Raw genomic sequence first — 8,090 nt, 5'->3', positions numbered from 1 at the left:
GGCAGGCAAATAAAAACACATAGAAAACACCTTCAAAGGTGTCCAAAAGCTGACAAACTGCTCAGAAGACACTCTCTTTAAAAAAGCCGGCCGGCAATTCAGCATCGGTACCCGACAATTTAGAACAGAAAGAATAGAGCATCACACATAGATTACATAGATAGAAACATGTCAGTCACATATATAAGAAGTACAGTGACAGTGTTGGTTACTGTACTTGTCATTTGGTGTTAAAGGATTTATTTAAAAAAATAAGTGTTTTCATGCACCGTCTCTTTAAAAAAGCCGGCTGGCAATTCAGCATCAGTACCCGACAATTTAGAACAGAAAGAATAAAGCATCACACATAGATTAGATAGATATTATATATGTGACTGACATGTTTCTAAGTACAGTGATAGTGTTGATTACTGTACTTGTCATTTAGTGTTAAAATAAAGGATTTATTAAAAAAAAAAATTAGCGTGGGGTTCTGTTAGAACCTTGCTCTTAGGTTTTTTCCTTTGCTGGTCACATGACCTTGTTGGCCTATTTAATCCTGCTCCGCCCTTCTGGCTTTGCTGGACTTCATTGTATAACTACTTTCTAGCTAGCCTGTGCTCTGTATCTAACTCTGTTAGTTTGCTTGGTCTACGGACCTCTATGTTCTATATATTTTGTTTGTTCGTCTGTCTGCTACTATTTCTGTTAGGAGGTGTCCCATTTTCCTCCCAGTCCTTAGTACTTGTAGGGTTTCCTTCCCCACATCTATAGGTCTCCGTACAGACTAGCTTAGGACTTTAGCAGGTCTGATCGCAGGATCAGGTTCCCTGTTACTTCGTAGGGATTCAGCTGAGTTCTATCGTAGGGACAGATCTCCTCTCTTTCCTTAGCTCTGGTAGCAGAACATAACAGTAAGTCCAGCCTGCAAATTCTCTAAGGAAAGATTTTTCTGTTCCATCATAGTGTCGGTTCAGGATTTGGCTCATCGCCTGCAGGGACTCTCTCTGGAGGTGGCCGAGCTCCGTCAGCACGTGAGTAACTGTCCTGGAGCACATTTCTTGGAGCCTAAGGTATGTTTGCCGGATTTATTTTTTGGTGAACACCGAGAATTTTTTTCATTTAAAAATGCTTGCTTATTGTATTTTCGTTTGAGACCCAAGTCCTCTGGGGATGAATCCCAGCGCATAGGGTTCATAATGTCACTTTTGCGCAAAGAGCCTCAGGAGTGGGCCTTTTCTTTGCAACCTAGTGATACATGCTTCAGATCAGTGGATAGTTTTTTTCTGCTTTGGGACTATTATATGATGATCCTGACCGTGTCGCATCAGCTGAGACTGAGTTGAGACGTTTGAAACAAGGATCAGGTAATGTGGAAAAATATTGTACTCATTTCCGTCGTTGGTCTACTCAAACAGGGTGGAACGATTCTGCTCTGAAAAGTCTATTTCTTGCTGGGCTCAATGAAAGGGTTAAAGACCTGCTAATTGCTTATCCTACACCTGAAGATTTGCAACAGGCTATGCAATTAGCTATACGGGTGGATAGGAGACTGCGTGCAAGGGTTAATGAGAGCAAATCCTCTGCTATGTCAGTTTCTGGTTATGAGAATGTGTGTACTAACAGTGGTGAACCGATGGAGATTGGATCGGTGGCACCTCGCTCTCAAGAAAAAGACCGTAGATTTTCTGAAGGCTTGTGTTTCTATTGCGGAAAATCTGGTCATTTGATTAAAGGCTGTGAGCTTCGTATGAAGAAAGAAAAAAAAATGGTCAGTCATGCCCGTATTGCCTGTTTAAATTCCAAGGGTGTATTTTTAGCTGCTTCCACGATTGCTCAGGAAAAATTAATGGAATTTCGGGTGTTTGTTGATTGTGGGTCTACTCTGAATGTAATTGATGGGGGATTCTTGGAAAGACTCAATTTAAAACCCGAACCTTTATCATCCCCCATTGCTGTGGTTTCTGTGGATGGTTCCCCTTTGAAGAATATTACTCTCAAGGTCTGTGAATTTCCTCTCACTATTAATGGTGTTCACCATGAGAAATTGGATTTGGTAGTTTTGAATAACTTGCCTTCTCCAGTAATATTGGGATTGCCCTGGTTAAAATTTCACAATCCTGTACTGGATTGGTCTACCAGTGAAATTAAATCCTGGAGCCATAAATGTTATGACAAGTGTTGTAACGGGCGTATTGCAGCTTTGGATAGGGGAGAATTGCCTGTTCCTATTCAGGATTTTTGGAGAGTTTTTTCTGAGAAGGAATCACAGGTTTTGCCTCCCCATAGAGACTATGATTGTTCTATTGAATTTGTCCCTGGAGCGACTCTTCCTAAAAGTCGTTTATTTAACCTTACTATTCCTGAGAGGAAGGCTTTGGAGGAATACATACAGACAAGTTTGGCCGCCGGTCACATTAGGCCCTCTAAGTCTCCTGTGGCGGTTGGATTTTTTTTTGTAAAAAAAAAAGGACGGCGGTTTACGTCCTTGTCTGGATTTTCGGGAGATTAACAAAATTACTGTACGCAATCCTTACCCACTGCCATTGATTCCTGATCTGTTTAACCAGTTAATGGGGGCCAAGTGGTTCTCTAAAATTGACCTTAAGGGGGCATACAATCTGTTGCGCATGAAGGAGGGTGACGAATGGAAGACTGCTTTTAACACTCCTGTGGGTCATTTTGAGAATCTGGTTATGCCTTTTGGTCTTACTAATGCTCCTGCATTTTTTCAGAATCTTATTAATGACATCCTTAGACCTGTGATCGGCAAAAATGTGGTTGTGTATTTGGATGACATTTTGATTTATTCGCCGGATCTGGAGTCTCATTGGCGGAGCGTACGTGAGGTATTACAGTTATTAATGGACAATTCGCTTTTTGCTAAGCTGGAGAAATGTGAGTTCGCTGTACAGAGAATTAGTTGTTTGGGTTACATTATCTCCAGCGAAGGTTTTGAGATGGACCCGGTTAAAGTTCAAGCTGTACAGGAATGGCCTAGGCCTATTGGTTTGAAATCGATACAGAGGTTTTTAGGTTTCGCCAATTATTACAGAAAATTCATAAAAAATTTTTCTAGTATTGTCAAACCTCTGACCGATCTCACCAGGAAAGGTGCTGATGCGGTTCAGTGGTCTTCTGAGGCCATTGAAGCTTTTGTGTATCTCAAGGAGAGGTTCACCTCTGCTCCCATCCTTATGCAGCCTGATGTGACTAAGCCGTTTTTGGTTGAGGTTGATGCTTCCTCTGTGGGGGTTGCCGCAGTATTGTCTCAGGATAACGGGGATGGATTACATCCCTGTGCCTTTTTTTCAAAAAAATTTTCAGAGACTGAACTGAATTACGATATTGGTAATCGGGAATTATTGGCTATTAAACTCGCATTTGAACACTGGCGCCACTTCTTGGAAGGTGCGGAATTTCCCGTTCAGGTTCTTACGGATCATAAAAATCTGATATATCTTGATGCTGCCAAGCGCCTGAATGCCCGTCAGGCTAGGTGGGCACTGTTTTTCTCGCGGTTTAATTTCTCCGTTACTTACATCCCTGGTACTAAGAATGTTAAGGCGGATGCCTTGTCTCGCAGTTTTTCTCCCATAGTCGGTGCTGAGAAAGAGGAGAACATTTTACAAGAAGGTGTTGTGATAGCTGCTTTGGACTCCGTTTTGGAAGATGAGATTCTTAAAGCACAGTAGAATGCCCCATCTAACACTCCTCATGGGAGGTTGTTTGTGCCTGGGACCTTTAGGAGAGATTTGTTTGTTGAGTGTCACGAGTCTCGGTTGGCAGGTCATCCCGGAATCTCTGAGACCAAGAGACTGGTGGGTCGCAGTTTTTGGTGGCCTGGATGGCAGAAGGAAGTCATTAAGTGGGTGCATCAATGTACTATATGTGCTAGATCTAAGTCCTCACATACTCCTGCTGCGGGGTTGCTTTGTCCTTTGGAGGTTCCCAGTGCTCCTTGGACACATTTGGCTATGGACTTTATAACTGACCTTCCCCCCTCTGAGGGTTTTACTGTCATCTGGGTGGTCGTGGACCGTTTTAGCAAGATGTGTCACTTGGTTCCCTTCGTCAAACTGCCCTGCGCTAAAACTCTCGCTAAGGCCTTTGTCAAGGAAATTGTCAGACTTCATGGCGTTCCTACTGACATTGTTTCTGATAGGGGTCCTCAGTTCGTGGCTCGTTTTTGGCGTGCCTTTTGTGACAGATTGGGAGTTCATTTGTCGTTCTCGTCTGGATATCATCCTGAATCTAATGGCCAGACAGAAAGGAAAAACCAGGATGTTGAGCAGTTCTTGCGTTGTTTTGTGGCAGACAATCAAGAGGGGTGGTCTAAGTTTCTGCCACTTGCTGAATTTGCTCTGAACAATCATACATCTTCTTCTGCTAGTTGTTCGCCTTTTTTTTGTTGTTCTGGGAGACATCCGTCGTTTGGGTCGTTCTCCAAGTTGGGATCTGCCGTGCCTGAGGAGGAGAATTTTTCCGGTGATTTGGAGAGAGTTTGGATGGATGTGCGTGGTAATCTTCAGGAGGCCAACAGAAAATCTAAAGACTACTTTGATAGGAAACGACAGGAGGTTTTGTTCGCTGTTGGTGACATGGTTTGGTTGTCCTCTAGGAATCTGCGGTTGAGGATTCCTTCTAAGAAATTGGGTCCCAAGTTTGTAGGGCCCTTTAAGGTGCTTCAGGTTGTCAACCAATCTGCTGTTAGGTTGGAGGTTCCTTCCTCCTGGAGAATTAATCCGGTATTTCATGTCTCTCTGTTAAAAAAAGCTGTTGTGTCGGATGGTGACGCCTCTGCCTCTGTTCCTCAGGTGGTGGAGGACGGGGAATATGAAATTTCTCGCATCCTTAACTCTAGACGGTATAGAGGTAGTTTGCAGTATCTTGTGGCCTGGAAAGGTTTCGGACCCGAGGATAACTCTTGGGTGAGGTCAGATGATGTTTCCGCGTCCAGACTTATCAGAGCGTTTCACAGGAGATTTCCTGATAAGCCTGGTCCTAGGGGATCCGGAGGATCCTCTTAGAAGGGGGGGTACTGTTAGAACCTTGCTCTTAGGTTTTTTCCTTTGCTGGTCACATGACCTTGTTGGCCTATTTAATCCTGCTCCGCCCTTCTGGCTTTGCTGGACTTCATTGTATAACTACTTTCTAGCTAGCCTGTGCTCTGTATCTAACTCTGTTAGTTTGCTTGGTCTACGGACCTCTGTTCTATATATTTTGTTTGTTCGTCTGTCTGCTACTATTTCTGTTAGGAGGTGTCCCATTTTCCTCCCAGTCCTTAGTACTTGTAGGGTTTCCTTCCCCACATCTATAGGTCTCCGTACAGACTAGCTTAGGACTTTAGCAGGTCTGATCGCAGGATCAGGTTCCCTGTTACATCGTAGGGATTCAGCTGAGTTCTATCGTAGGGACAGATCTCCTCTCTTTCCTTAGCTCTGGTAGCAGAACATAACAGGTTCCCCGTAATTTTAGTCTCTAGCGGAGGTTAAGCAGACGGCTAGGGAAGATGTTTGAAGCCTGGGAAGGGGGTAATACCCATGGAGCTTCCCAGGCTACTAATATCAGCCCCCAGCTGAATACCTAGCCTTTACTAGCTATTAAAATGGGGGATCCCCCAAAAAAATGACGTGGGGTCCCCCCTATTTTAATAGCAAAGGCTAGGCAGACAACTGGGGGCTGATATTAATAGCCCAGGAAGGGTGCCATGAATATTGGCCCCCTCCCAGGCTAGAAACACCAGCCGTCAGCCGCCCCAGAAATGGCGCATCCTGGCACTTCTGCCGCAGACACTGAGAAGCGCAGGCATGCTTGCGCTCCTCAGTGTCTGGCTGTGACGGCATCCAGATGAGCCGAGATCATGTCCAATGAACTCAGCTCACCTCATGCACGTCACTGACAGCGTGGGAAAATTCTCCTGTGCTTGCGCTTGCCGTGAGCGCAGGAGAATTCTCTCACGCTCACCGCATGCGCAGGAGAATTCTCCCATGTTGTCAGTGACGTGCATGAGGTGAGCTGAGTTCATTCGACATGATCTCGGCTCATCTGGATGCCGTCACAGCCAGACACTGAGGAGCGCAAGCATGCCTGCGCTTCTCAGTGTCTGCGGCATGGCAAGCTGAATGGCAGCTTTCGGCTGCGATCCAGCCTGTCATGTGAATGTAGCAGAGCTGGAGCCGTCCTGGGAACCATGGAAAGGTAAGGATGAGGTTGCTTTATTTTTCTTTTTTACTTTTATTGCAGAAGACATTGGCTTCAGCTGGAATGGGCGTGATGGTAAGTATGGTTTAATTTAGAACTATAAATGTGTTTATTTCAATTAAAGGACTTTATTCTGAGTGTTGTGTTTTTTTTTAACTTTGACTATAGGGTTAGTAATGGGGGTGTCTTATAGACGCCTCTCCATTACTAACCTGGGCTTGATGTCAGCTGGCATTATAAGCTGACATCAACCCCAGCCCTATTACCCCACTGCCACCGCTACAAGGCAGTGGGAAGAGCGAGGCTAAGTGCCAGAATTGGCGCATCCTATGGATGCGCCATTTCTGGGGCGGCTGACGGCTGGTGTTTCTAGCCTGGGAGGGGGCCAATATTCATGGCACCCTTCCTGGGCTATTAATATCAGCCCCCGGCTGTCTGCCTAGCCTTTGCTAGCTATTAAAATAGGGGAGACCCCACATCATTTTTTTGGGGGTCCCCCATTTTAATAGCTAGTAAAGGCTAGGTATTCAGCTGGGGGCTGATATTAGTAGCCTGGGAAGCTCCGTGGGTATTACCCCCTTCCCAGGCTTCAAACATCTGCCCCAGCCGTCTGCTTAACCTCCACTAGAGACTAAAATTACGGGGAACCCCACGCCAATTTTTTTTTAAATAAATCCTTTATTTGAACACTAAATGACAAGTACAGTAATCAACACTATCACTGTACTTCTTATATATGTGACTGACTTGTTTCTATGTATCTAATCTATGTGTGATGCTCTATTCTTTCTGCTCTAAATTGTCGGGTACCGATGCTGAATTGCCGGCCAGCTTTTTTAAAGAGACGGTGCATGAAAACACTATTATTTTTTTTAATAAATCCTTTAACACTAAATGACAAGTACAGTAAACAACACTGTCACTGTACTTCTTATATATGTGACTGACATGTTTCTATCTATCTAATCTATGTGTGATGCTCTATTCTTTCTGTTCTAATTTGTCGGGTACCGGTGTATGCCGCTGCTAAATTGCCGGCTTTTCATGTAATACATTCTACATTATTCTTAGTTGTTTTCCTTCATGTAGAATTAACCTACAAGGAAAGAAAGGGTTTATTTTCATTCCGATATTTGTGTCCCATTGACTTGCTGTTATGCACACGCCCGGGCTAAGCGGCGTGTGCGTGTGATTGGTAGTGATTCCACTGGACCGTGCCGGAGAGTGAATGCCTGGAGGGGCGTGACTAAGTATTCACCCGATCCGACCAGGGTCGCACGACGGCATACGACGCCAGTGCACCAAGGAGGAACCGAGCAGAGGGACCAGGTGCTACTCCAGGACAGACCCCGGACACGGCTGTTGACCCACACAGGGAAATACAGGAACAGGCTGGTAGGCTGGCACACAGACTGGAGGGTATAGGCAGGCACGACTGGTATGCAGGCAGGCGGGTATGCAGGCAGGGGGGTAAAGGCAAGCACAGCTAGAGTGCAGACAGGGAGGCACTAGCAGGTAGGAACACAGGCGGGATAGGACCCAGTACACACCGGGACTCAGGAACAATACAGGCAGAGGGTTACAGGCAAGCACAGCTAGAGTGCAGACAAGGCTGAGCAGGGAGGACAGGGCTCTGTTCACACGGAACAGACAGGAAGGGAAAGACAGAGCCAGATACTCACACAGTACTTGCAGAGACAACAAGCAGGAGTTAGGTACGAGTTCAGACTCTGCAGAAAAAGGAAGGGAACGGACATAGAGGCAAAACAGGTAAAGGACAGGAGAGAGTTCAGACTGGAACTGAGTGTACGGAGGAGACCGACACTGCAGAGGGATACAGGAGCGGGTCTGGGAATACGGCCCCCAGAGAGGCGGAACGAACAGGCAAGGAGCGTGTTCAGACAGGA

Source organism: Phyllobates terribilis, unplaced genomic scaffold, assembly GCF_046119375.1.
Source record: "Phyllobates terribilis strain yellow unplaced genomic scaffold, ASM4611937v1 Scaffold_5__5_contigs__length_657084704, whole genome shotgun sequence".
NCBI lineage: Eukaryota > Metazoa > Chordata > Amphibia > Anura > Dendrobatidae > Phyllobates > Phyllobates terribilis.
This window is presented reverse-complemented; position numbering follows the sequence as displayed.